Raw genomic sequence first — 27,927 nt, forward strand, 5'->3', positions numbered from 1 at the left:
CCCGAGAACTAACCACTCCTAGTTTTTTTATTGGCTTCTTGGAATATTTATAGCAGTCTTTGTTCTCTTTGCAAGCTTATGCATCTGGGTGTGTATAGAGATTTTTCTTTTTTTTTTTATTTTATTTTTTTGCAATTGGGTATTATAGTGAAGTACACATATTTTTACATCTGTAAGACTTAAAAGTTTTATATTTGTTTTCCTCTCTGTATTATTATTGGCACTGAAGCCAACATTCATCCTGCTTGACATTGTTTAGCACTTGAATATTCACTGCTGGAGAATTTTTGTTCTAAGTTGCCTGACACAGAGCTTGATTTGCCACCATGCTACCTCTTCCTGATAAACTGGTTACACTTTGCACACTGAGATGTCTTGATATTTGGCTCCATGCTAACAAAGCAAATAATTTGCTTAGTTTCTGAAGGAATGGCTTAAATTTCCACTTCAAGACTTTGGTAGAAAAATCTCACATTAAAACAGTATATTGGAATTCTTGCAGGAATCAGCTCAACAGCCACAGAAACCATAATGATGACTTATTTTTACATTACATTTTGGACTCAAAATGATCCTAAAACCTTTGATACAACTTACATAGAAGAAAATGGCTCCAAACAGGGCTCTGCTTTTGAATATCTCTATTCTGGCTTTTGAAATTGTACATTGAATTTTGTATTCTGTTCTTCATAAACAACAACCTGTTGTTGTTTAGACCACGTTTACAGAACTTATACTGAATATTTGATTAAATGGAGGAACTCAGGTTATGGCTATAGCTTTTCCTAATACTTTCCTGTATAATGAAAGAAGAAATTGTACTTACAGTGGTGATGGAATTGTTGAAACTGAAAGGGGAATTCATTTCTCATTTACAGTTCAGAAAATAATTTTGTACTAAGAGTTAAGGCAATGCAAATAATAAATAATAATAGTAATCATCATAGTAAACACCTTCCTGAATTTATTATAAACATATTTACTGAATAAATAATAAGTAATTGAAATTATCCCTTTATTTTTAATCATAAAGATTAGAAAGCTATGCTTTATTAATGAAAAATAAAGGTGTGAATTGCTAATATGAAGTTAGCTTTTTGTAGTATTTTAAATAAATACAGGAGTATAATAATAAATTCATTTTGCCATGGTGTCTTTCATAGAGAAGCATTTCCCTGGAGCTTTGCTGCTGCTGCAATACCGTTAGGTAGGTGGAATCTTAATTTTTACTGACAATACCAAAAAAATTATTTGGGTCTTGATAACACATAAGCAACATTTTACTGTGTTGTCCTGTGGTAAATTCTTTTAATGGTTTTATTAGGTGGGTATATCCTCCCTGTTGTGGGGCTATAAAAATATCTCATCCCACTGGAGACAGGTTTTTTCATAGGGGAAAAGTGATTGCATTACTATCGCTAGATTTGGATTAAGGAATGTTCCACTGGCATAGTAGAGACAGTCCTCTTCTCACATAGAGGAAGGCTACAGGACACTTCTTGGGCTCCTTCCCTCCCTCACATTATTCCCTGGGAAGGGACATCAGCCTTTTAAATGACACTCCTCATATCTTACTTGCCTGGAGAGACTCCTACTCCACCCTGGCCATGTGGTCACGTCCAGCGACTGCTTCCTGTTATGGAACTGGAGAAAGATCTCCCATGATCCCCATTTTCTGTTCTCCCACCATGGCAGTGGCAACACAAATACAAGGGGAAGGGACTCCAAGCAACGCTAAATGCCTAACAGGGACTGACTACAATTGTGTTCTCCTCCCAGCATTGAAGCCTGTCCCAGCACCTGCAGGAAGAAGAAATCCACAGAAAATGGATTCAGCAAGCACCAAGTACCTTCACTGACGTACACCACCCTCCAGAAGGTCACATCTTCTGTGGAGAGATTCTTGTCTCATTTTGGGGACAATATTTAGGGGTCAACCAAACTCCAGACAGCCTCCACGTGTCAGAAAGGACACAGTGGAAGTAGCTTTGGTGATGCAAATCACGTTATTGCAGCAATTAACAGAAGCCACAGCGTTATCTTTCCTCATCTCAGATTTTGTTTGCAAGATAATACTATTTTCTGTCTTCTAGACCATTGGAGTAGTTGACACACCGTATCAGTGTCACCATATTCAACTGTAGAGAAAAGCTGTGATGTGCGGGAAAAAAAAAGAAAAAAAAAACAAAACTATGAAAAGCCCTCACAGATCTCTCCCATAGGGATGTATCTTGACCCTGCTTTGCTCCAGTGAACACGGGAGACCTCACACCATTGTACTGAGAGATGATAGACCCTGCCGAAAGCAATCTGCCAATTACATCTTACAGGAGTGTGGTTACGTGACACATTGCTTATGAGGAGTCAGCACCTGTGTGTAGTAGGAAACACGTCAGCAGGTTTTAGCTGACAATGAAAAAATAGAAGGCAGAGAATGTGGCAAGCTGTTTCTTCTCTGGACAACTACCCTGTTATGTCAGATTCTTGGCCCTAATGTTTAAGACCTTTATTGGGTCAGTCTCCAGCTGTGCTTATTTGGGACAACACAGTTCAGAGCAGAAGTCATGAACCATGTTTTCAAGACTAGAAGAAAAAACATTGATGATACAGTATAACTTTTGGGGAAGATGAGTCTAGGGACACTTGTCACCATAGGATAGGAAAATTAATACAAATAAAAAAAAAAAAAAAAATTGTCTTATTCAGATTTTCCCATTAGCAGAACTGGGTGGTAATGACCTTTGGGAAAAATTTACAGGGGCTCCATGAAGTCCTCTACTGTCACTTATTTGATGATGGAGTTTATGTGGAAAGTTTATGGATCCTATGGTGACAGTAGTTGTAAAGAATAATCATAAAACACAAACCAGTCATCAGAACAGACAAATTGGCTTTGGGAGGAACAGCCAACCCCTTAACCCATCATACCTGTTCATCAGTCTAAAAGAAACCTACAAAAAAAAAAAAATCTTAGTTTGGATATCAGCATACAGATTAACTACAGGTTTTTCATGCTGTCTTTGCATGTCTTTGTTCACTATGATTCAGCCAATCATTTCCAAAAAGGTTGTGGCTCCTCCTTGTTTTAATTAAAATTCCTGAACATTCAGAAAGTTAGTAACAAGTCAAATTTCATAAGCATTATATACTGCTTAAAATTATACTATAAATATTTCTAGGATAAATGCATGAAAACAATTATAAAATACTATTTTGTTCCTTTAACCATTTTTAATTTTCATTCTGACATTTTTGCACTGAACTGAAACAAAGAGACATGTTTAAAGGAAGCATTATTTGGCTTGTTTGAAATTAGTTCTCTGAAAGCAAGAAAAGTCAAAGAACACACTTGAAGTCAGAGTTACAAGGAAATCAGCAAACACACATCCTTTCATGATTTTAAAATTTGATGTATAAATATTATTTGTTTCCTGGTAAATAGCAATCATATGGATAAAATGGGAATGAGCTGTAAAATAAATAAATAAAGAGAAAGTCTATTCAGCTGAAATCCTGGGAACTTTAATGTTGTGGAACACTGTTGGACTGCTTCAGTTTTGCAAATGCTTTATCTCGGCTGAAAGGTGAAATTAGCAGCTTTCTGAAAGCCCTGGGAAGCTATTGTGTCAATGCCACACGCTGCAGACCACTGTTTGATTCCAGTGCCACTGGTTTAGATGAGCACTGCAATCAAGAGTATTAAAAGTCAGTTCATGAATTGTGTTGCTTGAAGCAATTGAGCTGCTTACAGACAAAAGAACTGAATGGGGTTTTATAATGTCTATAGGAATATAACAATGTCAAATATACTAAATGATGCAGCTGAATTCAGGAAAATTAAAGTAACCAGGCTGGGGAGAGTGGGGAGAGAGCATCTGAATAAAATATTAAATAATAAAATGGTTAGTAAAATCCAGACAATGTTGGATGACCCCCTGAAATATTAATATTCTGAGGGACAACATATTAAAGAAGTCTCTCAAATGCTCATAGTTAATACTCATAGTTTTCTCAACTTTAAAATGATACACTGTTTGGTTTTTAATCTGTCAAATATTGTTTGAAACTGGGGAGGAGATTACCTCACCACTTGTTGTTTTAACCAGCAGGAAGACAAGTGGCAATTTGCACAGTGTGGTCACCTCTCTCTCTTTCTCTCTCTCTCCCTCCCCCTCCCTCCCTTTCCTCATCTTCCTTCCTTCCTTCCTTCCTTCCTTCCTTCCTTCCTTCCTTCCTTCCTTCCTTCCTTCCTTCCTTCCTTCCTTCCTTCCTTCCTTCCTTCCTTCCTTCCTTCCTTTCTTCCTTCTCTTCTCTCTTTTATGCCAAGTGTCTTCAAAGTATCAACTTGTTACGCAAAGTATCTTCAGAAAATTTATAATCTTGAATCAGCCTGTGATCTTTGTTGCGTGCATGTCTGTCTAAAGGAAGACAACTAAACTAAACTTACGACAGTTGTTCTGTTGTTCAGGTCATTTATAACTTTTACATTTTTTTCTGACACAAAACAGTTGAAAGTATTTTGTGTAAACCACTTGAAAAGCTTGTGTTGGAATAATTGCATTTTTGCTACTGTGTGTAGGCATGGAGGTATCATAATCTAAAGATCATTACCAGAAATTATGAGAAATAAAATAATTTTTTCTACTATGTGATGAGGTTTATGAGAGTATCCCTAGACGATTCATTAGTTTTAAACTGACATGAAAATCAATTAATTTTAATAGGGAATAACAGATTATGTGTTTAATAATTCATCTAATTTCATGAGGCAAAGTGAATTAGACAATGCAATGTAAATCTAATAGCAGTGGTAACCACATAATTTGACTGTTTGTCAAGAGCAAAGCATAGTGAAATGATCAAGAATTACACAGAGAGAAAAACATTAATTGTGTGTAAACTGAGTGACAGTTTCTTGTAACCCTAAAAGCCTGTGAGTTCAGTGTAATTATTTCTATTAGATCTTTCCCTAAAATGGTCCTGTATCATTAATTATGTATTCAAATCAAGCAGACAAATTAATAAATAATACAAAATAACTTTCCTGTGCTTTCAATGTAGAGATACTACTCAATTGCTGGAGATTTTACAGAGTAAAACTATGTGAAAATTGTTTTATAGTCTGCATTAATTAAACAATAATGACCCCAAAAGCAAGCATTTTCCGCCTGTTAATGACCAGCTGGAAGAGTTGAGGACCTGACGTAGAGCAGGGGGCCCTTCACCCGGGCGGTCATTAACGCTGGGGAAATGCCCGACCCCAGGTCACTGTTGCTGCTAATCGAAGCCATGATAATTGTTATGCTTTTGCATGCTCAGAGAGCGGGCATGTGCTCTCCATCTGAACGGCATTTATTTCAGATTAAGGAAAGCAACAAAACAGGAAAGAACAAAAGTAAAGTCACATGGGGCTGGGCAAAGGGCATCTTTCATGGCATCAGCTTTGTCCAGCAAAATGGCAGCTGCAGGCAGTGGTCTCCTACAAATGTTCTGTTGAGCACAGGCAGCAGGTTTGTGGCCATTCTAGGCCACGTGACCATGTTAAAGCTCAAACATTAGATAAAGGGTTTGCCCTTGTATATGTTTGAAAATATACATGATGAAATACACGTTGCCATGGATACAGGTCTCTCTTTAGAGCACTGGTCTCTGCCTACCTTCTAATGGCACCGTAGTAACCTATAGAATCAAGGAGCATCATGTTTCTGTTTGTTAATATAGAAAAATAAAAAATAAATGATGTTGGAAAGACCCAAAGTGCTTCTCTTTCTACAGCAGAGAGGAATCTTAATTTTGAAGGTAATTTTTCTTTAAAGTCTCTAGAAAATGTCTTGTTAGTGCAATTACAGCCAGAAGACGTAGCATGACATACATAACATGCCTTCTCTAATCCCTCTTACCTTTAGCAGCAGCTGGAATTTGAAGCACACAGGCCAACACAAGAGATAATGCAGCAGCAGGCCAGGATGTGGAAATCAAGCAGCCACCTATGCCAGAGGTCTGGAAGGTGTTGATTCTCTCCATGATCTACCCAGAACGGTGAAAAACCTCACCTTGACATTGTAGTTTTGGTACATTGGGCAGAAAAATGGAAGAAGTATGGTCGGGACACTACCCTGAAATTGCAAATCCAGACGGGAGAGAATAATGTTCACATCCAGGGATGAAAGGGCTTCATCATGGTTCCCTTACAGGACAAGATATCACCTGTTGTGATTCCCCTGCTCCTGGTCTGTATTCACTCTTCGTGTCCCTGCAGCACTGTCTACTGCCTGTGCTGGAGAGACGTTTGCATAGTAATTGCCTCCTGGGAGTCATGCACTGCCACAAAACCTTCCTTTTGCTCTTTAAATTAAGAGAAGAAAAAAAACTTTAAGTTCCCAGGTCTTCTGCTGGTTCCCATGGTTTTAGAGAAGAAACAAAACGGGAACTTCCTGGCTTGCATGTGGCTCACAGTATGCCCTTTGGGGGTGTCAACCCTATTTCAGTCATACAGGAGGAAGCACAGGCCAAAGATGGAATAGGAAAGCAATACACGCATAGTCTGAGTAACAATGAAGACGTAAATGGACGTCACAAGTGGAAAGCAGATCTTCAGCAGACTGGAGAGTGCACTGGTGTTCTTGAGCAGACCTGTCTTGTTTTCTATCTGCCAAAAGCATAGGAGAAATGAGAGCTTCTGAATGACGCTCAAAAGCTCATCAACATGCGTGCTGCAGACTTGGTGCAGTTTCTTGCATGCTACCATTTAAAACAGTGCACATCAGTGAAGTAACTCAAAGCTGGCCAGAAGGATTTCTGTGGTGGTTTCCTAATGAAACATCAGTTGCACCATAAATTTCATATGTGGGTCCCAAAAATCAGCTTGTTGTTCCTGGCACTCTCATTGCCCAACTTATGCTTATCATCCAACTGATGCTTTTAGTTCATGAAAGTCCCTTGACTAAGTAACAACAGCCAGGAAGACTTTCAGAACATGAAAACCTCTGGCGCCAAGGTCCTGTTTTGGCTGATCATGTTTTGATCAGCTTCTAAAACTGGTCTGCTGCATACCAAGAACAGAGTATTTTATCTTATGCAAAAAGCTAATTTTCTATTTCCATACATAGGAATTCAGACACACTTAAATAAAAATAAATAAATAAATAAAATTTAAAAATATAAGAAAAATAAAGGAATATACATTGTTAAACAAACAAGCACACACAGAGTGTCTGTTTAATCATCTCTACTGTTTTTGAAACTACTATTTGCTGGTCTGTCATGTAAAGCAGTGAGCTAACTAAAAACCCATGTATTCAAACCATGCCCAGCACTGTCTCAGAAACAATTTATCTTAGCTAACTGAATACACCTAAGCAACTTAGTTATGAAATGTTTTGCATTTGCATGCTTAAGGTATGTTTTCCCAAGTCTGTTAGTAAAACAAAAAATTGTTGAAGAGAAAATTGGCAGTCGTTAGCCCAACATTGTCAAAAGCAGAGATAGGAAATTTGGAAAAGATAAAGAGTTTATATTTCAACAAGCCATAAATTCAAGCTCAAAAAATTTCATTAGAAAGGCAAAAAATGTAATAATTAGTGATTTGACTCAGTCCTTGCAGCCTTTATGACTTTAATTATTCTGAAACCTAGCATTAGGTACATACAGAAAATCAGAGTAAATTGTCTGAAAGCCCTTAAGGGATTTAAAATAAATGCTTAAATAAATCTCTCATTACTGGCATGCAACAAATGCCAAGATATATTCACAGTGATGTGTCCAATTAAGTTTAGAAGAATTGCATGAGGTCAGTTCTAGCAGATTCCTATTGATTCTCCTAGTTAATAAAGAGTTAAAGGATGAAGTAAGTTTTTAAAAAATATAAGTGCTTTAAAGGTGATAGAAAGGAAAAGCATAGTACTAAGTGGTCATGTGGCTAGTGCCATTCATCTTGGTAGTGACTATCTGTCAAAAGTGGCAAGAGCCCCTGTTAACAGCCCTGACCTGTGCTGTAATGAAGGGAGAGTGCACAGCAAAGTGTCCATTATCAGGCAGTTGGGAGCAGTAAATTGGTGCAGTTTGCCTCAATCTTGCAGCAAGTTGAGATGTAAGATAGGTGGGGATCAGCAAGCAGCAATTTTATCCTATGATCATTTTTGTCAGATCACATCAGAGTAGGAACTTAGTCAGATTCATGATTTCAATTAAATACGTCCCCTCATTAAGTGACCGCTGCCATGAATGCTTTTTCCGGTCCTTTATTAATAGTCATGTAAACACACATGCTCATATTTGGACGGGAAGCAGTGATAGAAAAGCAGTCAGGTAAATGACACATTAAGATGATAGTCAGGTACAATCAAATGAATCTTGCACCCTCGCAACAGGGTAACAGCTTGCAATAAAATAGGCCACCTATGTTACCTATACACTAAACTACAATGCTTGCACACAGTTCTAACTGGGAAAATCAATTTCAGACTCTTTACTTAAAAAAAAAAAAAAAAAAAAAAGTAAATGCACAAGTATTTTTCTACCTGTTTTCAATCTCATGCAAGAGAATTAATTCTAGCACCATTTCCCTGGATACTAACTATAGAAATGTAGGTGATACCCAATGTCTGCTTTCAGATGCACCAAGATGAAAATGTTCTGGATGAACTCTGAAACTCTCAGGCAGACTTAAACCTTAGGGACCCTTCAGTAAATTAGACAAGCAAACTGAAGACAAGTACTCCTACTGCCACTCATTTCCCACTTCTCAGCAGCAAAGGCCATTCAGATCAGCCCATCTGCTTTCCAGATAGTGGACTTCCATAATCATATGTTGTCCCTATAGTTAGGTCATTCTTACTCTATTACCTGAAGTAGGAATAATAAAAATTCTGTAATTCTGTAATTCATGTGATTCTGTCCAATACCCTATCAAATGCCTCTGCCATGTCTTTCCCCTGCTGTGCAACATACCTGCCTTCTCTGTCAGCTCCTAGCCATATAGGTAGGTTGCATGGTGGGCAAATAAATAAAGCTTTTGTCCCAGTAAAATTATATTACAAACAGCCACAGCTTTGTCCTGAGCAGTACCATTCCCCAAAGATCCATCCCAACACCTTGCACATGTGGGTCAGTCCTATAGAACTGAACAGAAAAAAAAAAACTTTTTTTTTTTTTTTCTTTTTTCCCAGGTGAATTAAATCAACAAATGGGCTCATTTTTCCCTCTCTTAGTCTAGGTCAGCAGTGCAAAAAAGGAAGGACACAGCTTCTATTTTACATTGTTAGAGACCAACTGGAAATGCAAACTTCTGTATTAGAAGTTGCTTTTGCAACCATTAAGATGTTTCACTTATGCCTTGCCTACCTCAGCAGGTTTTTGAAATTTGACAAGGGACCATGGAAAATACACCTTGACTCTCCTTCATTTGTTTTTATGTTTTGAATTTCATGACATGTATCTCAGCATTTGGTAAGATAAAGTGCTGAAAATCAACTGCTTCTCTTCAGGCATTTACATTCTTCAAAAAACCATTGGCAGAATGCCAAAAATATTTGTAAAAACCCTGATCACTTAAAAATTAAAAGATTGAATCTATTCAAATGATAGTCATTATTATTGGCAGCTATTTTGATAGGTATATATGATACCTAAGAGCTATGAAGATAAGCAGAGCTGAACACGTCATCCTGGGACACTGCACCTACCAAATGCTACATTTTCTTCCTGGGCTGGGAGTAGCGGTGCACATAGCAGAGCATTTCTTTGGTGTATACAGGCATTCTTTCCTCCTCCCATCTCCTGCATATGTAGTTGACTTATGGGAGGTAGCAGCAGCCTCCTGCAGAGCTGCCTAGTTTATGCCTTGCTGAGATGTTTGATGCAAAATATGCATGTATTTAGAAAGAAAAATCAACTCTTGAAACATTAAATTACACATAAACTTGAATGTGATCTTCTGTCTGTATGCTATGGCACCCTCATTAATTAAATGGTTGGAAAGAGATATTCAACTTCGGGGTGCCATTCATTGCACTGGATGGACACCAAGGGAGACAGGATTAAGAAGTTTTGTAAAACCCTGGCATTACCAGCTTTATAAAGCTTGATCTCAGCAGCCAGAAAATATTCTTTTAACATGGTTAACAGTGATGTGTGCAAAGGTATGTCTGTACTCAGGTGTTACTGTAACTCCTACAAGACCATGATTCCAATGTAAACTGAGACAAAACTGTCTCCCTCAATAGGTAGAGCTTCTGCTTTTGAGTAGACACAGAGTGCAGAATGAAATAAGGATGAAACCTAACTTGATAATTTTGCATCATCTTGGATATATCATATTTAGAAATAAAAGCATCTGAGAAGATCTCAGACCTGGGATGGGAAGAAAGGAATACTCTGGCCCTTTGGAGTCCTCACCAGTAAGTGGGCTGTGAGGAGCAGCAGTGAAGACAATACTCCAGGTTTTGCCTCACCAAGTCTGACTAGATGGGGAGAATCATCTCCCTTGACCTGCTGGCAACACTCTTCCGAATGGAAAGAGTGTTCTCAGGCCGGCAGGCATTTTCTTCAGCCACATGTTCAGGAGACCTTCTGTCAGCCTTTTTCCCACTACAGCATGGTCAACTTCATGGCTGCTCCCCCTAACAAAGTTTGCCATTCCCATGATGATTTTCCACCCCCACAATGACTTCTATTCCCGAGTCTCCTTTGGGCACCCACTCCCCACAGCCATTCCCCATCTATCCGTCCTCTCCCATCTGCAGTCAACATCCCCAAACCAATTTGTGAGATGGGCACAGGCAGCGGGATCGGGCTGTGTTCAGTCCCCTCCATGTGGCGCCAAACCAATGAGTGCAGGCAGAGGCTTTGAAAAATAATATAATAAATTAATGACATGGTAATTGTGGCTGCCACCATCAGCCCGGCCCTACCTTCTCAGATGCAGGGCCCAGCCTGGTGGCTTGTGTGGTCACCAGCTCCCAGCTTCTCCTGCCCTGTGGAGCTATGATGTGTCCCCGGGGACTGTGGTCCCTCCTGGGCCCTGTGTAGCTATGATGTGTCCCCGGGGCTGGTGTCCAGTGGGGATCGGGGCCATCTGTGCACATCCTGCTCCCAGTGCCAAGAAAAGCTCTGGACAAGCTGTTGCTGTCGAGGCATGGAGGGACTGCACTCCCTGCACCTTGTCAAGACGCTGCAGGATCTGTAGCTGGGACCTGCACCCTCCCCTCTTCTTCCTTTTTCCACCTTTTATTTCTGAGTGTGACATCATATGGTATGGAATATCCCTTTGGTTGGTTTAGGTCAGCTGCCCTGGTGCTGTTTCTTTTCTCACTTTTTTGCCCACCACCTAGAAGGGTTAGAGAGAGTCCTGTTGCTGTGCCAGCACTGCTCAGCAGCAGACACGACACTGGTGTGATACCACTGCTGTTCTAGCTACAAAGCACAGGACTGTATGTGCTGCTGCAGGGAAAGTTAACATCCCAGCCAGACCCAGTAAAAGGGATCTGCTGTGTCTGCTCTTTGGCAAATTCTTTTTGCAGACCAAAGATAAGGTGCTTAGCCATGACCTTCTCTGCTGATGTTCTCTCCTACTTTCACTAGGGGATCAGTAATGCTGTTCAGATGAAGAATGAAGGAATGAAGAAACTGGTTCATCATGGAAAGATGGTGATGCTTCATTCTCTGGGTCCTGCATACACAGCCAAAACCAAGGATTTCTATGTCATAACCAATTGGTCTATATAACATCTACAGAGGAGGTTGTTCAACCTGCAAAAGAGGGGTTGGTCTTTCCCATGGACAACAGTATACAAACAGAAATAAAGAGTTAGAGACACAATGGTGAAACACAAGCAATGATAACAGAAGTGTTCATATAGATGGCAAATATTCCTTACTGACTGAAATGAAGATCTAAAGGGGGAAGGAAGCTGTTGCTTCCACTTCATGTCTTTGGGGGGTGGTGGGAAGTGAAATATAATTGTCCACATTAGTTGATACACAAGCAAAACTGTAATTGTGTGTGTGTGTGTGTGTGGGGGGGGGGGGGGGGGGGGGAAGGCGTTTGCCTTAAAAGCTGTGTAAATCAGCTTGAAACTGAATTAAACAGGTGGCAAACCACCTGTACATAATGATTAACTGTGCTTACACAATAATTTACGTGAAAATACTGTCAAACTCTGATAACACCACATCTGCTACTACTGTAGAATTGTCCAATATATTTTTATGTATTATGGCTTTGAAAAAATAGTTAGGTATTATTGACCTTGTTTCCCTTTGTATTACATTAAGGTAAAACGTTTGCACTGAAAATTTCAGTATTCTGCCTAACATTATCAGTGTTGACGTATCTTATTTGTCCATATTTACTTATTTGAGCCAAAAATTTTGAAACTTTAAGTACTGTAAAGTATCTTAGCTAGTGTAATAAACATTTATATTTTTAACTTTAAAGGTGTTATTGAAACACTTTATTATTCACAGGGATTTAAATTTGCTACCCTGCTTACATTTAGACTCTTAGTGGGGTTTGCTTTAACTTTTAGATTATGTTATTAAAAAGTTTAGGGCTTTATTTATTTTGTTTTATGCCTGCAGAATCAAAGGCAGATTCCTCTCATACTATTTTAAACAAGGATTTCCACTAGGTCTGTAAATTTACACTGCTATAAACAGAAGCAAAATCAGAATGAGACTTTGTGGCATATCCTGTCTTTTCCTGTGAAGGCATTTAAATCTGCAAATGAAAGTGTAGTATTAGCACAACACTTGCGAATTTTGGCTGATGCAACTACCATACCGCTCATCTGTCCTACAACTCAAGTGAAAGGGTATGAAAAAGGTCCAGAATTCTTACAGATTTACAAAAGAAAAGCTGAAATTCAGGTCAGTTTATTTTCATACATACATAGGTCTGAAAATAGCAATGATTTACACTTGTTTCATGAGCTCTTCCATAAACCTTATTGTGAAAGTACTCCAGCTTCCCTCAGTTGGATGCAGCAGTCACTAGCTGATGGTCAGTTCAGCCATTCATCAGCATTGTCCAGTTATATGCAGCCTGCATCCCAGTGGGAGAATTCAAGTTTGTCAGCACTCTCACATAGCTTGCACATTTGGAAGCAGAAGTGGTTGGAAATGAAGAATAATGACAACTATTCATTTTACAGAACAGTAACTAATGGGCATTATCGCATTTAAATCATAACAAGATTGGCATAGAATCACAGAATTGTTGAGGTTGGAAGGGTCCTCTGGACATCATCTTGTCCAACCTTACTGCTCAAGAAGGGCCACCCAGAACAACGTGCCCAAGACCATGTCCAGGTGGCTTTTGAAATTCTCCAAGGTGGGAGACTCCACAGCCTCTCTGGGCAACTTGTACCAGTGCTCTGTCACCATCACAGTACAGTCCTTCCTCACTTTTAGACAGAACCTCCTGTGTTCTGATTTGTGCCCATTGCCTCTTGTCCTGGCACTGGGCATAGCTGAAAAGAACCTGTCTCCATGTTCTTTACAACTTCCCTTCAGGTATGTATAGATGCCCCCAGAGCCTTCTTCATGCTGAACAGTCCCAATTTTCTTCACTTCTCCTCATAGGAGAGTTGCTCCAGTCTTTTGATCCTAATTGTGCCCACCACTGGACTCTTTCCAGTATGTCCATGTCTCTTCTGTACTGGCAGCTCCAGAACTGAATGTGTTACTCCAGGTGAAACATCAACACTGGGTAGAGCAGAAGGATCACCTCTCTTGACCTGCTGGTAATACTTTGCCTCATACAGCCAAGAATACTGTTAACCTTCTTAATGGCAAGGGCATGTTGCTCGCTCATGTTCAACTTGTTGTCAGCCAGGTCTCCTATGTCCTTTTCTGCTGAGCTGCTTTCCAGCTGGGTGGCCCCGGGCCATTATTTTTCAATTTGTTGTCTATTTGCATAGGTGAAAATGGCCAGAGTAGATGTAGAGAAAAGTATAATATTTTAACATTTGAAATAACTAACACAGAGACTTTCAGATGACTGCCTCTTTAAAGAGTTTTGTAAAGCATCACATCTATGTGTAGGTTTTCTTATTAAACGACTTTAAATCACTATAGTGTGATTTAAAGGCCTAGTAGAAACATGTATTTCTCTTGTAACTTGGTGACTAAACACAGTGGTATATCAAACCAGGGAACTCAAAATAGAGAAATTTGTATAATGAAGGAAATCATATTATAAGCCAATGTGTTATTAGGCTTCTTTAATTACTTAACTATAAGCCTAAAATTACCTTTTTCATATATTTGCACATTCTCAGTCATCTTAAAGTGAAACTGTTGGAGAAAGGATCAAACTAAGAAATGCCATAGGAATCCCTTTTATACAACATAAAAAACAATTTTGTATTCAAGTCTGCAGGGAATCTTACTAGTGAACAGTGGAACTAGCTATGGATAATTTTTATTAATGTATGTATCATGCATTGAGAACATAGTTGGTGTGAATGCCTAGCTAATAACATACCTTTATGTATCTTTGGTTTAATATGTGTAAATGGCATATCTGTAATAGAGAACAGTACAGTTACACTACTCACTACATTGTGTTCATACTAATTGCATTTTCCCATAGCTAGTCTCCATGGGCAACATAAATCTTGGCCAGGATTATCACGGCTGTTTCAGACTGTGGAATAACTTTGACTGTGTGCCATGACTTTAGAGCTGAAATGAGAGCCCCAGTTCCTGATGTCCACATAACTGCCTGCCCCCAGAGAACTGGGCTTGCAGACTCACAGGGCTCTTCCTGGTCTCCTGCTTTTGCTTGTCTTTCTTCAGTAGTGTTTAAAAGTAGTGAGGGGGGTTCACCTCTTTCCTTTCTGATCAAAAACACCTTGTCTGTTAACATGTAATATATGGAACTGTTTTAAAAATCCTTACAATTGTCATCCTTGCAGTACAGCTACAGTTTTCACAATTAAAACATTACCCGTGATCTGAGGAAGATGGAATAATAGAAGATGTCATGATTTATTTCAAGTTTTAGTTGTGGTTGATTTTTCAGTACACAAAAGGGAAGGTTGGGCAATGAGTGAAAATTAGGCTCAAACTTTATGCCTTTAAGAATCACCAGGATGCTTGAATTAATCTTCTACTAGGATTGGCAGAATCTTTTATAAATTAACCAGTTAGGGATGTTATCTGTGTGAATTGTCCTCTACCCCACACTTCTGCTAGAGGTTGCTCTCTAGAAGCACAAGCAGCAAACAGCCTGCCTGCCTGACCCTCACTGTCATAGTTCACAGCCTCGCATCTTAACACAAACTCGATTGCATCGTGGGTTTCAGTTAATACACTACACCAAACTGGGATGACCGAGTTTCAGGTACATGTGGCTTTCTAACATCCATGCTGCAACAGTATCTACCTCTAACCTGTATGTTGGGTAGAGGGCTGACACATAACTTTTCCAAGTGCTGCCACTGTGCCTGCCAGCTTATCTAACAGAGTCATCACAAGGAAGTCGTTTCATATGTTCAGTGTATTAAGCCGTCCCAAAGTTAAGTGCCCCATTTGCACTTAACTTCTTAGGTTCCCTCTGAAGAGAGAGACAGGCACTTAGAGAGAAGATTTATCCCATGCTGTAGCATATATCAAAGACTGGTAAAATTAAATGCTCTCTGGAGGTACTTGTATCTTTCCCTTGTCTGTAGAAAGAGCATAAATAAAGAGGCCAGAGCCATAACCTAATTTTTAGACAACCAAATTAGGTGAGATGAATCCCTGTGTCAGTGGGTGAATATCTGTGGGATGAGATTCCTAACAGCATGCCTGCTGAAATCAAGAAAAGCTCCACCAACGTCTGCAATTATAGAATCATAGAATCATTAAGGTTGGAAAAGACTTCCAAGATCATCTGGTCCAACCATCACCCTATAAACAATATCACCCACTAAACCATGTCCCTAAGCACCATGTCCAACCTTTTCTTAAACACCCCCAGGGACCGTGATGCCACCATCTCCCTGGACAACCCGTTCCAATATCTGACTACTCTTTCTGAGAAGAAATGTCTCCTCATTTCCAACCAAAACCTTCCCTGGTGCAACTTGAGGCCATTCCCTCTAGTCCTATCACTAGTTACCTGTGAGAAGAGGCTGACCCTTTCAGGTAGTTACAGAGAGCAATAAGATCTCCCCTGAGCCTCCTCTTCTCCAGACTGAACAACCCCAGTTCCCTCAGCTGTTCCCCACAGGACTTGTGTTCCAGGACCTTCACCAGCTTTGTAGCCCTTCTCTGGGCATGTTCCAGTGCCTCAATGTCCTTCTTGTAGTGAGGGGCCCAAAGCTGAACACAGTACTCAAGGTGCAGCCTCACCAGAGCTGAGAGTATACTCTTGTTTCTGAAGAGTAAATTTAAACCATTCTCATGAGAGAAATTGAAAAACTGTATTACTAAGCTATTTTAGAGAAATAAAACCTTCTCTTCAGCTGAACGGGAAGCCATTTGGTTGGGAGCATTACAAAAAAAAAATGTAGCCATTTACTTATCTTCATTTATACATTTCTTTCATGTATGTCAAACAAGTGTTACATCTTTGAGAATGACACTACTAAACTCATAACATGAAAGAGTTTAGATAAACTTTTCATATTCTTTTGATTCTGCTCCTATTTTTTCATGGGAGAAAAGATAAGGTAGAAAGTATTCATGAAAATAAACTTATGTTATAATAAAGAAATAATTCTGTTGGAAAGAAAGAACTCAGTGCAAGAAATCCCCAGAATATTACAGTTCTATCTCTAACTAATGTAAGATCTCACAGAGATCAACAGAGGAGTATTACTTGTTTCTCAGGAAGAGAAATGGTGCTTGAAATAAAAAATTCTATTCTGTGGAACTTCAATGTGGAGAGCAAAAAAATAGTGTCTGAACAATATCCCAGTTTTACAGCTGACCCAGGGCAGATGACTGCTGAGATGGAAGTATCTTGAATTGTCACAGTTCTTCCCACTGTTACTTTTCTTCCAAATTCAGTGCACATAAAATTCTATCACTTAGTTTTGATTTCAAACTAAGCTCAATTAACATAATTATTTGAATTTTCTTTACTGTAAATGGCTTTTTATACAAAACAAAACAAAAGGCAGACAAAAAGTTCCACAAAGGATTGCAAGAAGAACGGATTCCTGCACCAAACTGGTTGTTTCATTCATTTTCTTAGAATTCTGTCAGGCTGACTGTTTCATTGCACAAGATCCTACCAAAGCTTTATGTCAGGGACCTGCAAACAAGACCTAGTGAAAGCCCTTGCAGAAAACTCAGTTACTGCCTTCAGGGGCACACAGTCAGTCCTTCTTCTTAAGTTGCTTGTTTTTATCTAACAACATATCTATAAAGAATTCTTGTGGAGTCAGAATTGCTTTCGTATTAAAATTACTTTCCCTATAGGACAGAACATAAACTTGCATCCACTGAAACTTCCTGTACTACACTGATTTAAACCTCCTGATATTCAGTAAGCCTACAAATAAAGTTAAAAGATGAGAACATCAGCTCCTTTCCATCTGAAGTTCCACCTCAATTCTCATGAATTTTTGAAGTCTTCATTTACTATCCTAAAATAACACCCTGAATGTGAGTATAATGCTAGGCTATTCCCCAATCTCATGTTTTCATTTTACAAAAATAAAAATCTCCAATAGCAGAAGTTTATTTTCCTCAAAAAATGTGCAAAAAGTAATTAAAGCTCTTCTGCTAAAGTCGGAAAAAAAAAAAAAAAAAAAAAAAAAAAAAAAAAAAGAAAGAAAGAAAAAGAAAAAGAAAAAAACGATGTCATTTTTCTAAATTAGTCCCAGTAATTAAAATTAGAATGACAAGAGACAGATTCTTATCTGCATATACCCTGAAGGTACCTCTTAAGAGCTCTCTTTGAGCAATGATAACAGTACAAAGGAGATTTAAAGTTTTTGTGACCCCCTGCTGCAAACTGTCTGGGTTATCAGAACAGAGCCAGGACTGCCTTTGATACCAGCATCTAGGAAGGAAGGATGCATATGTGCCACTTCATCAGGAGCTATACACTTTTCATGTCGCTTCATGTACATCACTGTGCCTGTCCTGCTCTCCACAGCCACTGTGTCTGTGTTGCTGGTTCTCTGCATTCACAGTAGAACAAATAACATAACAATCAGTTAGGAAAGCTTCAAATACCAATTGCAGTGGCAATGTTTCCAGTGTGATTAAAATTCTAGCCTAACTCACATTTGATTTGGGGAGTCACTACTTCTTAACAGGATAAATGGAAGAACCCATTGAAAAAATACATAACATGTATTTTCTGTCTCCAGCTGAGCCTATATAGTCAGTTGGCCTCTGGACCCTTGGATTTTATATCTATCCCATCACTTTCCAAGCTATAATTCACTCCTTGTCTTTCAGCTCTATGCTAACATGAACAGGCTTTTTTTGCAATACAAAATCCTCTGACAAATACATTTGATGACTCATAATTGTTCTGCTTTGTTTCTTGCAGTGATGCCAAGAGCATTATGTCCGTTGTACAGGAGTGGACTGAATTTATTAATGCTTATCATTAATATTAAGCATGTCTTTTCATTAAAAATGAATAAATAAAATACCCCAAAAAACTCCATTATGAAATGTTGATTTTCATAAAAGAAAGTAACAGAAGTAAATCCAAAATACCCCATTCAATTACAGTGTTCAGAAAAAGACTAGAGGAAGAGTGCCATCTCCACTAAAACACTGGTTTGGAAGTTATGGCTGTTCCAAAATAGTGGCTCTCTTGGCTCCTTTCTCTCTGTGTATGCCTCCACTTCTTCAGATTCTGGGGGAGAAAGCTCCAGAAGAACAAGGACTGCCGGCTGGGTCTCCTCTAAGGTGACTTTTACAAAAAGGTTAGAAATATTCTGTTACCTTGTTACTCCATGGTATTTTCTAACCCATCGATATTGTGAATTTAGCTCTTTTCTGTAATTTAGTATAAGAAGTCTGTCTTGATGAATGCTCCTAACTCCCGTCAAGGATGCTCATATGCACATCCTATTCTCCTACAGAGACCCTCCTATTCTCTCGAAACTGGCATAGCAAATAATTAATGGGCTGCATTTCAAAAACCACAGCACAAGTCTGTGCTGATAGCATAGCAGCTCTTCTTGGTTAGAAAATGATTCCCCTCATTTGAATCTCCCCACTATCTTCTTGTATGCTGCTCTTTTAAAGAAAAAGATCTTGTTTCCTCTCTTTTCTGTGTTATTATGGCCCCATTGATGTCAGAAGTTGTGCCAACAAGGAATATTGTCAATTCTACTTTCAGATGAATTGTGTAGATGTGTCTTCACTCTTTTTTTAATACAAAGAAGAAATTACAGCACTTGTTTTGATAAAGCCACAGGTAACTAACACTGTGAGGCTGCAAGATTTTAAGCAGGAGAGGGTCCAGAACACATAGGCATTGAATTTCTGAAGAGATTTCTCCCAATTTGAAAAGCTATATGTGTGTACAACTGTGTGTGCTTTGGTAGGGCATTCACCCCACAGTCTTCGTCCTGGCAATGAACAGTCTGTCTAAATCTGCAGCACCCTTAAATACAATTAGAATTTAGTTTAGGTATTGGCCAAAGGCTTCTCCTTCTTCTTCTTTTTTTTTTTTTAGAAATTTTGTTAGTTCTGTTTTGTTTTTTCTATTTTAAGTGTATCTGGACTCATCTTCTACATGTTTTCCTGGTTGCCATAAGGGCTGACACCAAGAATTTGCATCCTTGAAACAATATTTTATGCTGCATAGTATTTTATGCAGAAAATCTTTCCTTTGTGTGCAGGAAGTGGCTGTCTGTTTCTGCAACTACATTTCTTGCTCTAAGCAGGAGCACCTCCTCTGTAGTAGAGTGAGAGGCAGAAACATATTTGATGCATACAGTCCTTGTGGTTTTGCTTTGTTGTCTCACTCAACTTTGCTTTATGGGAGCTGTATTAATGTTTGGGTAGTGTACTTTTCATAAGGTCAATTTTTCAAACATTTCTTAGACTAGCCTGTAGCTTTCTACTTTGAACAACAGCCTCACAAAGTGGCTCCTTTGCACATGTGGGTGAAAATCCATTGCTCCAGAGTATTGGGGAAGGTCTGCGCTACACAAGAACATGTGTGAGCACCTGCCAGGCTTCCCTGTCACTAGGAGCAGGACAGCTACATCAATGGAACTCTGTTTGGAGTTAGTGGGTCTGCTTCATGACAGGTTTTAGAAAATTGGGTGCTTAACTACAGTTCTAGTTTCTTTTGGTACTGAGCTACTCTGCCACCTATTTTGCTTATTCCAGGGACCAAAAACCCAAACTGGCTGCTGCTACTGAGGAAAACATTAAAATGCTTCATCTTTGCTGCCATGCCTCCATTCTTGCAGTAGCAAGAGCGAGGCTCTCCTGCAGGTCCTTTGTGCTCCTGAGCTTTCCTCTTCCCAAGCCAGGAGCACTCTGGCTCCCAGACCGTGGGCTGCAGCCTTTGCCAGTGCCGATGAGGTGCTCTGATCCAGTCTTTCCACAGTAAGTTTCTCCATACAGCATTACACTGTGCCATGTACATTGTATGGATCTGTCTGGAACGAGCTTTACTGAGCAATGCAGAGACATGCCCTCAAAGACACAAAGAGTTAACACAGTGTAATTTTCCTAATAAAACTAAAGGCAGTGCATCATTTTTTTATAAGCTATGGCAGGCTGTGTGACACCATGTAATTTTTGAGGAATTTTATACTTTGCAAGGAAAACAACAATACTCACTGTCTTTTTTAAGGCTGCTTTTTGCTGCCAAAAACATCCATTTGCTTTGTCCTGATTGCAGTAGTAAATATTGTGGTGAAGACATCTAATGATGGCTACAAAGATTCTTTTACCTTACCTTGTAAAGGGACATTTCAGAAGTTTACTGAGCATATTCAACCATACCTCAAGTAAATGAGAAACAGTATGCAGAGTAGTTTCACTGAGGTAGACCCTCCAGGAATAAATGCAACAGAAAAGTAGTAAGCGACATTAAAAGCATCCCAAATACTGATATTATATGTTTGGTAAGTATCTCTGTGTGGCACAGATGGGTAAAATCAGGAGCTATAATTAGTGTTTAGTGCTATTTTGCTACCAATGAGAGACAGCAAAAGCAGCTCCTGGCCCCAGCTCTCCCCTGCTATCTGTCTGCAGGTGTTGAGAACCAAGAGCAGCATCCCTGAGGCTGGTACAGGAGAAACTCCCACCTTGCAGGAGCTCAGGTAGAGAACTCACAGAAAATCTTATCACTGCCTGGAATGTGATTCCCCTTTGGCATCCCAGCTGAAATAATGTGGCTACGAGCCACTCTTTGCACACAGTCATGTATAAAATTAGGCACAATATGGTTAAGCACAAAGATAGGACTAAAATTCATGGTGATCATTGAAAGCCAGCTTCTCTTGGGATTCTCTCTTGCAAATGTGACATAACTCAGTCACTGCTGTTAGTTCAGGAAAGTTTGAAATGAATGACCTTTTTAGTAAACTGTTTCTCCTCACATGGTTTAAATAAGAAAGCTCTGATCCCAGCTGTAGGGCTCCCCTTTAGTGGTGAGAGGATGGGGAATAATATAGGGTGTTGATTGATGTGGGAGGAGGAGCTGACCCTTAGTCTGAGTCTGAAATAGGTTTGAGGGCCATTGCCCTGCACTCTGCTCCCCAGCTTTGTCACAGGAAAGTGCTGCTAACTTTTGAGGCAGAAGTTCACTGCTGTTGTGTGCTGGCTGCTCCTGGGAACCTGAAGGACCCTGGGAATTTCAGACTGTTCTTCCCAGGCACGAGGATTCACAAATGGCACTTACAGCTTCAGCTGCCCACCTGACACAACATCTCACCAGCTCTGTGAGCAGTGGTCAGTCAGAGAGCTCCAGACTGAAGTCCAGAGGCAGCAGATTTCAGGTATTGTGTAAACCAACATGGAGCTGGCCATCAGTCCCCAGATCTGGCACAGACCCTGGCCTCGGTGCCTACAACAGTGTAGGCCAAATACTGCAGCTCTTTCTCCAGCTGTGGCTTCACCACATACTAGGAAGGACTTCCTGTGGACTCACTCCATCATTACATCCCTTTTAAAGGAGGTAACAGTTGTTACAGGGTAACAGAGGTAACAGGGTTGTAGAACTTTATGTTTTGTTGTTGTTTTTCTGGACCAACTACTTATCAGCTTCTATGAATTCTTCCATCAAACTTATTTATTTTTCCCTTACCTTTTGAGAAGAATAAACCTATTTCCTGGCTCTGGGTAGATGATTTAAATGCTTGTTTTTCTGAAGCAGTATACAATTTAATGGAAATCTTGACTACTGCATATGTTGGTTATTGTTATTACTACATTGCACTTAAGTATATTTTTTATAAAACTGTTTTCTTATCAATGGGAATTTCAAGCCATTCTTTCATGTCTAAAAATGACATAGTCAATTTTATTAGAAGTAATGTAAGATATGTTTCATCTTTTTGAAAAACCAGGATAGAAAAGCATATCTCGATATATACTCAGATTTTGAAATGATGGAATGTAGTGAGTCTCATGAACTTGAAGATTACTAATGGAAAGGCTGCTTAGTTTTTAGTTCTGTATTCTTCAAGATGATCTTGAAAAGGCAGTGTGCAGTAAGTATAGCTAGTGCTGTATGCTTGAGAACAACCTGTAGTTCATATATATGGCTGTTTCGATGGTTAAACAGATATAAATTACATGTGATTAAAAAAAAAAAAAAAAGGTAGATTATGTATATCATTCCTCTATATTTTGGTGGCACTAAGGCATGTCTGTGAATTCCAGAGAGTACCTAAGACCTTCTTTACATATCTAAAGACATTTTTAAAACCTTGTTTATTTTGTCAGTCTCAAAGAACTATTTATGGTAGAGGAATCTTGCTAAATAGCAACAAGGAACTACCAAGCACTTGCTTGCCCTTCCCTGGGATGCACAGAAGGACTGAATTCATAAAAGTTTGAGATATTTATAGAAGGAAAACAGGGAACACAACACAAGGTGATGAAGTCACGCATGTGTAGGGCAGACTTCTAAGTTCACACACACACACAAAAAAAAGCATAAGATGTGTTTCACCTGTCTTCATGCTTTGTTGCAGGAATTCTTACAAGTGAGCTGCTTGGAGTTCAAGGTTGAAATGATCTGTTTGATACTTCACGTGTTATCTCTACTAAGTGGTGCAAATTCTTTGCTGCATGGCTCCTGAAAAATATAAAACATTTCTTATCTAACCATGTAATAAAAAAGCAGATCCATAGTTACAAATGGTCCTTACATGTAATCTTGTCTGACATTCTTCCTACAAACATGTATTTCCTAGTGCACATGAGCATTGGTTGAGCCCAAGCTCAAAAAAAACCATGAATGTTTTCAAAACTTCAGGGCAAAAATGCATTATACTCCTTTGTATTTTTTTACAGTCCATTTCCCTTTCCCCTTTTTTCTTTGCATTAAATTGCAGGAAAATTGCACATTTTCCTCTTGGTCTTTTAAAAGCATAAGGATTAAATATACACAAAACATTGGAAAATACAAAGTTCTCAGGAAAATAATAAAAAAAAAAAGACATCTGATACACTGTGCTAACGATATCCTTTTTCACTCATTGATGATACAGCTGATGTTATGGGAAGAGTAGGACTACCAAGTATTTTAACTCAGCTCCTGTTGTGATGCTATGCAGCTGCTAGAGGAGGAGATGGAAGAAATATTCAAACAGAAAACAATCTATCTATCTATTTATTTATTTCTTTTTGTTGTTGTTGTTTTCACCTCTAATCTTGTGGTCTAGATGTCCACTAGCAGTTAAAGCAGTAGCTGCTCAGCTAATGCCACCTCTGATTTAGTTTCACTCCAAAGGAATTTGCTATGTAGAGATTGCACCCCAAGGCAAGCAAAAGCTTACTGGCTGAGGACATCTCCAAACACACACATTACAAATCTCTGCTAAAAAAAAATGTCAGTGTAAAACCTTCCAACCTACTGTACAACTGGGAAAAACCTCCAGCTCAAGACCTCAGTTCTGAGAACTTCATATATCATGGGCAGTATTTGAAATATCAGGATTTCATTTGAGTGTTGGTGTTTCTAGGGAGCTGAAGCTTAAACAGTAGCCTTACATGTAAGGGGTCTTTTCTCATGTGGATATGTGGCATCTTAGTGTTGCTTGTTTGTTTGTTTGTTTTCCTTCAGCTTTGGAGAATGAATTTGTGAGCACAAATTAAGGCAGACACAGATAGAAAAGAGGGTGTGGTAGAAGTGTGCAACAGGAATCTTCCATTACCATTTGCACGGGACTTCTATGGACACTTATGGACATTGACTGACAGCACTGCTGTGAAGTGTTGCTCACAGCATCCATGCAAAGAAGTGTCATTTTTTGCTAGAAAAAAAAAAGTCACAGTCACAGTAGTCACAGTCAGTAGGACTCATTCAAGCTTCCTCCAATGGTGCTGGATGGATGAGTTTATAATGGCAGAACCTGTGAAAACAGGAGTTACAGCAGTGTTGCAGCATGCAATTGCATTAAGTGCAATTACAGCGTTAGGTAGTCTTACCTAATAAAAGAGATGTAAAACAGCTCTTTTAATAATCTCCCACTGCTTCTTGGGGAAGGAGTTTTTCTAGAGATTATGGGAAAGTTTAGGAATCATGTTAAAGTTTAGGACTTTCGTGTTACATATGGGACCTTAAAGTAGTTAATGAGTCACCTGACATCACACAGCAGCTGAGGGGACACACTCATGAAAACCTAGTCAAGTCTAGGCAGTATCCTCATGCCTAGAACTGATTTTTTCTTTCCCTGATCAGGAAAACCACCATTGTTCTCAGATCGATGTTTTACCCACAGACCTTATAATTCTGGAAAAAACTGTTCACAAAGTTCTAACCATCCTTTATTTGTTTATTTATTTATTTGTTTGTTTGTTTAAAGCTAAAAACACCACAAAGGCAGAGACACCATCGCTTCTTGGTGGTATTCTGAGGCTATATTCTTAGGCTCATGAAAGTCATACAGCTAAAATATCAAAAACATTAAGCTTCATGGGGGTTCTTATGGGAGCCTAAATTCATAGCCTAACAGGAAACACACATGCTTACACATGCAAAGCAGAAATCTTAGCATTAAAAGATGAAGAAGACTTATCAAGAAAATTTTTTTGATATGCTAATATCTGAGTTTGGAGACCTGCTTCACCTAACACATATGAGGAGATCAGATGCTAAATCAAGCAAGAACAATAGAGATGTTGCTGATATATGTCACTATACTGAACTCAGATATCATGTGGTTAAGCCAAGAGGAACGGAAAAAGATTTATGATTGCTATAAGAAATCCATGAGCTTTAGACTGTAGCGTATGTTCAGTTACTAACTTTGTTTCTTCAAAGATATTTATTTTCAATAGTATTTTACTTTTGACTTAGAGACCAATCTATTTTAATTGTGAATATGGATCAAGGTACGAAAAAAATATTTTTAGTCTACGTTTTGTTATTTCATTGTCTGATTTAAATCTATTTTGGCTTATTTGTATCCAATTACGTCCTGTGTGTCATTGGCAATTGGCATAGTCTTATTGATACTAATTCTTTGTGATTTTAAAAACTTCTCAGGTGTTGAAAAAAAATTTAAATCTTCTCAGGAGGTTTTCTTTCTGCTTTCCTTTTCTCAAGATCCGCTTTTCTGCTTAGGTTTTAAACCACCGCTATATTCATATACAGACCATCCAAACACTCTCATCTCCCAAAACTTTGACTGGCAGCTATCTAGAGCATTCCTGGAAGCCACCTGGGAAAATCAAGTCTAATGCTCTACTCTTCCTACCTAGACCCAGGTTCAAAGTTTCTTTTCAGGGTAGAATCTCAGTGAGGAGAAGCTGTGCGTAGGGAGAATTTTTAAACCCTTTCTTAGCTGTAACTGACCACAAGAGCACCCTAACGTGGTTCAGCACAAAGACAAGAAAGGAGACTTCAATCATTACTGAAACACATGAGAAGTGCTCACAGGCCTGACTACAGCTCAAATTTTTCTCTGCCTACATCCTTATACCATCATGGCTGCAGTAGCTTAGCTCCTGTTGTTGGCAAATGTCCCTGAATGTATGACACAGTACTGGGACACAACAGCAGCAGGATGGGGGTGAGATGTGGGCTGAGTTCAGATTTGAATGAAGTGTGGGGTGTAGATATATATTTTGACTTTATATTCAGCATAGCAATAAATCAGGAAAGCAACACTGATGTTACTGGAATAAAGTGAATGTAAAAGAACTATAAATCAGATGTGATTAATATTGTTTGCCTTTTAACTGCTCCTTTTTTTCTCCTGTTCCACATCTCATGTTTAGACTGTATCTTGCTATCGTGATGCAATCATGGTTCATGCTCTAGAGGAGTTTAAGTTCTAGTCTCTGGACTAGAACTAGTTTTTTGGTACCATTTTTTTTTTTTTTTTTTTTTTAACACAAGTATCTCTGAAAGGTTTTTTGACTGTGAAGTAAATCATAATAAATAACTGTACCTATCTGGAAGATAAATGAGTATTGTTCCACTGGTGAAGAGAAACTAAACACAAAACACATCAGAAATAAAGCGAAAGCATATGACAATGTTGTATTCATGTTCCTTCTATATAATTTTAAAGAATGTGCTTTTTGTGCTGACACTGAGGTTATAAGTATTATAATTAAATGTTGTATTAACATGTGACTATCCCACTATGGTAAACACTACTTTAGTAGGAAATTTTTGCAGGGTTAATCGATTCTGTGGTTTTCCCCTAACTCTGTTTATTCTTTTCATACCAATCCTACATTCTTTCCACCATTTCTGTTCTAACAACTTTACAGTTATTGTTTGCTTTATTTTTTATTTTTTTAATCTGTTTTATATTATTGAAAAAGTGCTTATTTTCTGATCACAGTACCTAATCCCGTCCTCCTAAGGACTGCTTTTATTGGCACTAGTACTCTGACATGTTTTCCAAATAATGTAGTCCAGCTAATTTTTATTGCAGCTTACTTTTCATAAGCAAGGAGGAAAAGGAAAGATATTTAATATTCCTCCGTTCCTTTTTGCCGCTCCTCTGCATAACAGAAAACACCTGGATCTCTTATGTATTTAAAGTGGGTTTTTTTTGTTTGTTTGTTTGTTTGTTTGTTTTTTTGTGTGTGTGTCTTTTTGAGATTGATAAAACATTTCAAATCATTACTATTTAGAGAACTTTGAGAAAAAAGAAAGTCATCTGCTTACCCAAATAACACCAATACTGAAACTGAATTTAGAGTATTTCCAGGAAGGTGTCTAGATACAGCTTCATGAGACGAAGGTCCAACAAGCCCTTTGGAAGGTCTAACTGAGAGCTGATCTTCGTGATGCAGGATCCAGTTCTCATTCCATATGAGAAATACTACAGAAATTCAATATTAAACAAAATATATTGTCCTGGTAACTCAGCTGAAAGGTTTTGAAAGTTCTTGCTCTGGCAGTTACTAGGATGTGATGATCACCAGGCAAGAGGAAAAAAAAAAAAAAAAAAGAAAGTTTATTGCAACAGCGAGCCTCTCAAATTTCCTTCTTAGGAGGGTGTTGCCTGAATAAATTCAGGCTATATAATCCAACAAACACGTGAGGAAAAAATACTTCTAGAAAATGAAGACTCCAAAATCCAAAATAGGTTAATAGGAAGCACAGAGTGAAAGGTATATTTGTTCAGATTAGGGAGCTGAATTCAGGGCTTTGACATTTAAAGCTTATGAAAACTTACTGGTGGCTAAAATGGGCACCTAAATGCCTTTAAGTTCACCCTCCAAAGCAGAAAGTCACCCCTTAGTGACCTTCAAGTAGCCACGGTGACAGATCTTCTACTGAAGAAGTAATCAACTAAATGCTGTGTTTTC

General features: G+C 38.7%; 1 long non-coding RNA gene across 1 annotated transcript; it reads right to left on the reverse strand.

The window, feature by feature from the left end:
• Window positions 1-12,857: 12,857 nt before the first annotated feature.
• On the reverse strand, window positions 12,858-27,532 carry LOC311430691. Its single transcript, XR_014688940.1, has 3 exons — window positions 27,281-27,532; window positions 23,102-23,227; window positions 12,858-13,907 (listed from the first exon to the last, which is right to left on the reverse strand). It is a non-coding gene; the product is annotated as an uncharacterized lncRNA (long non-coding RNA).
• Between the last annotated feature and the right edge of the window lie 395 nt (window positions 27,533-27,927).

Source organism: Aythya ferina (genome assembly GCF_964211825.1).
Source record: "Aythya ferina genome assembly, chromosome: 2".
Lineage (NCBI taxonomy): Eukaryota > Metazoa > Chordata > Aves > Anseriformes > Anatidae > Aythya > Aythya ferina.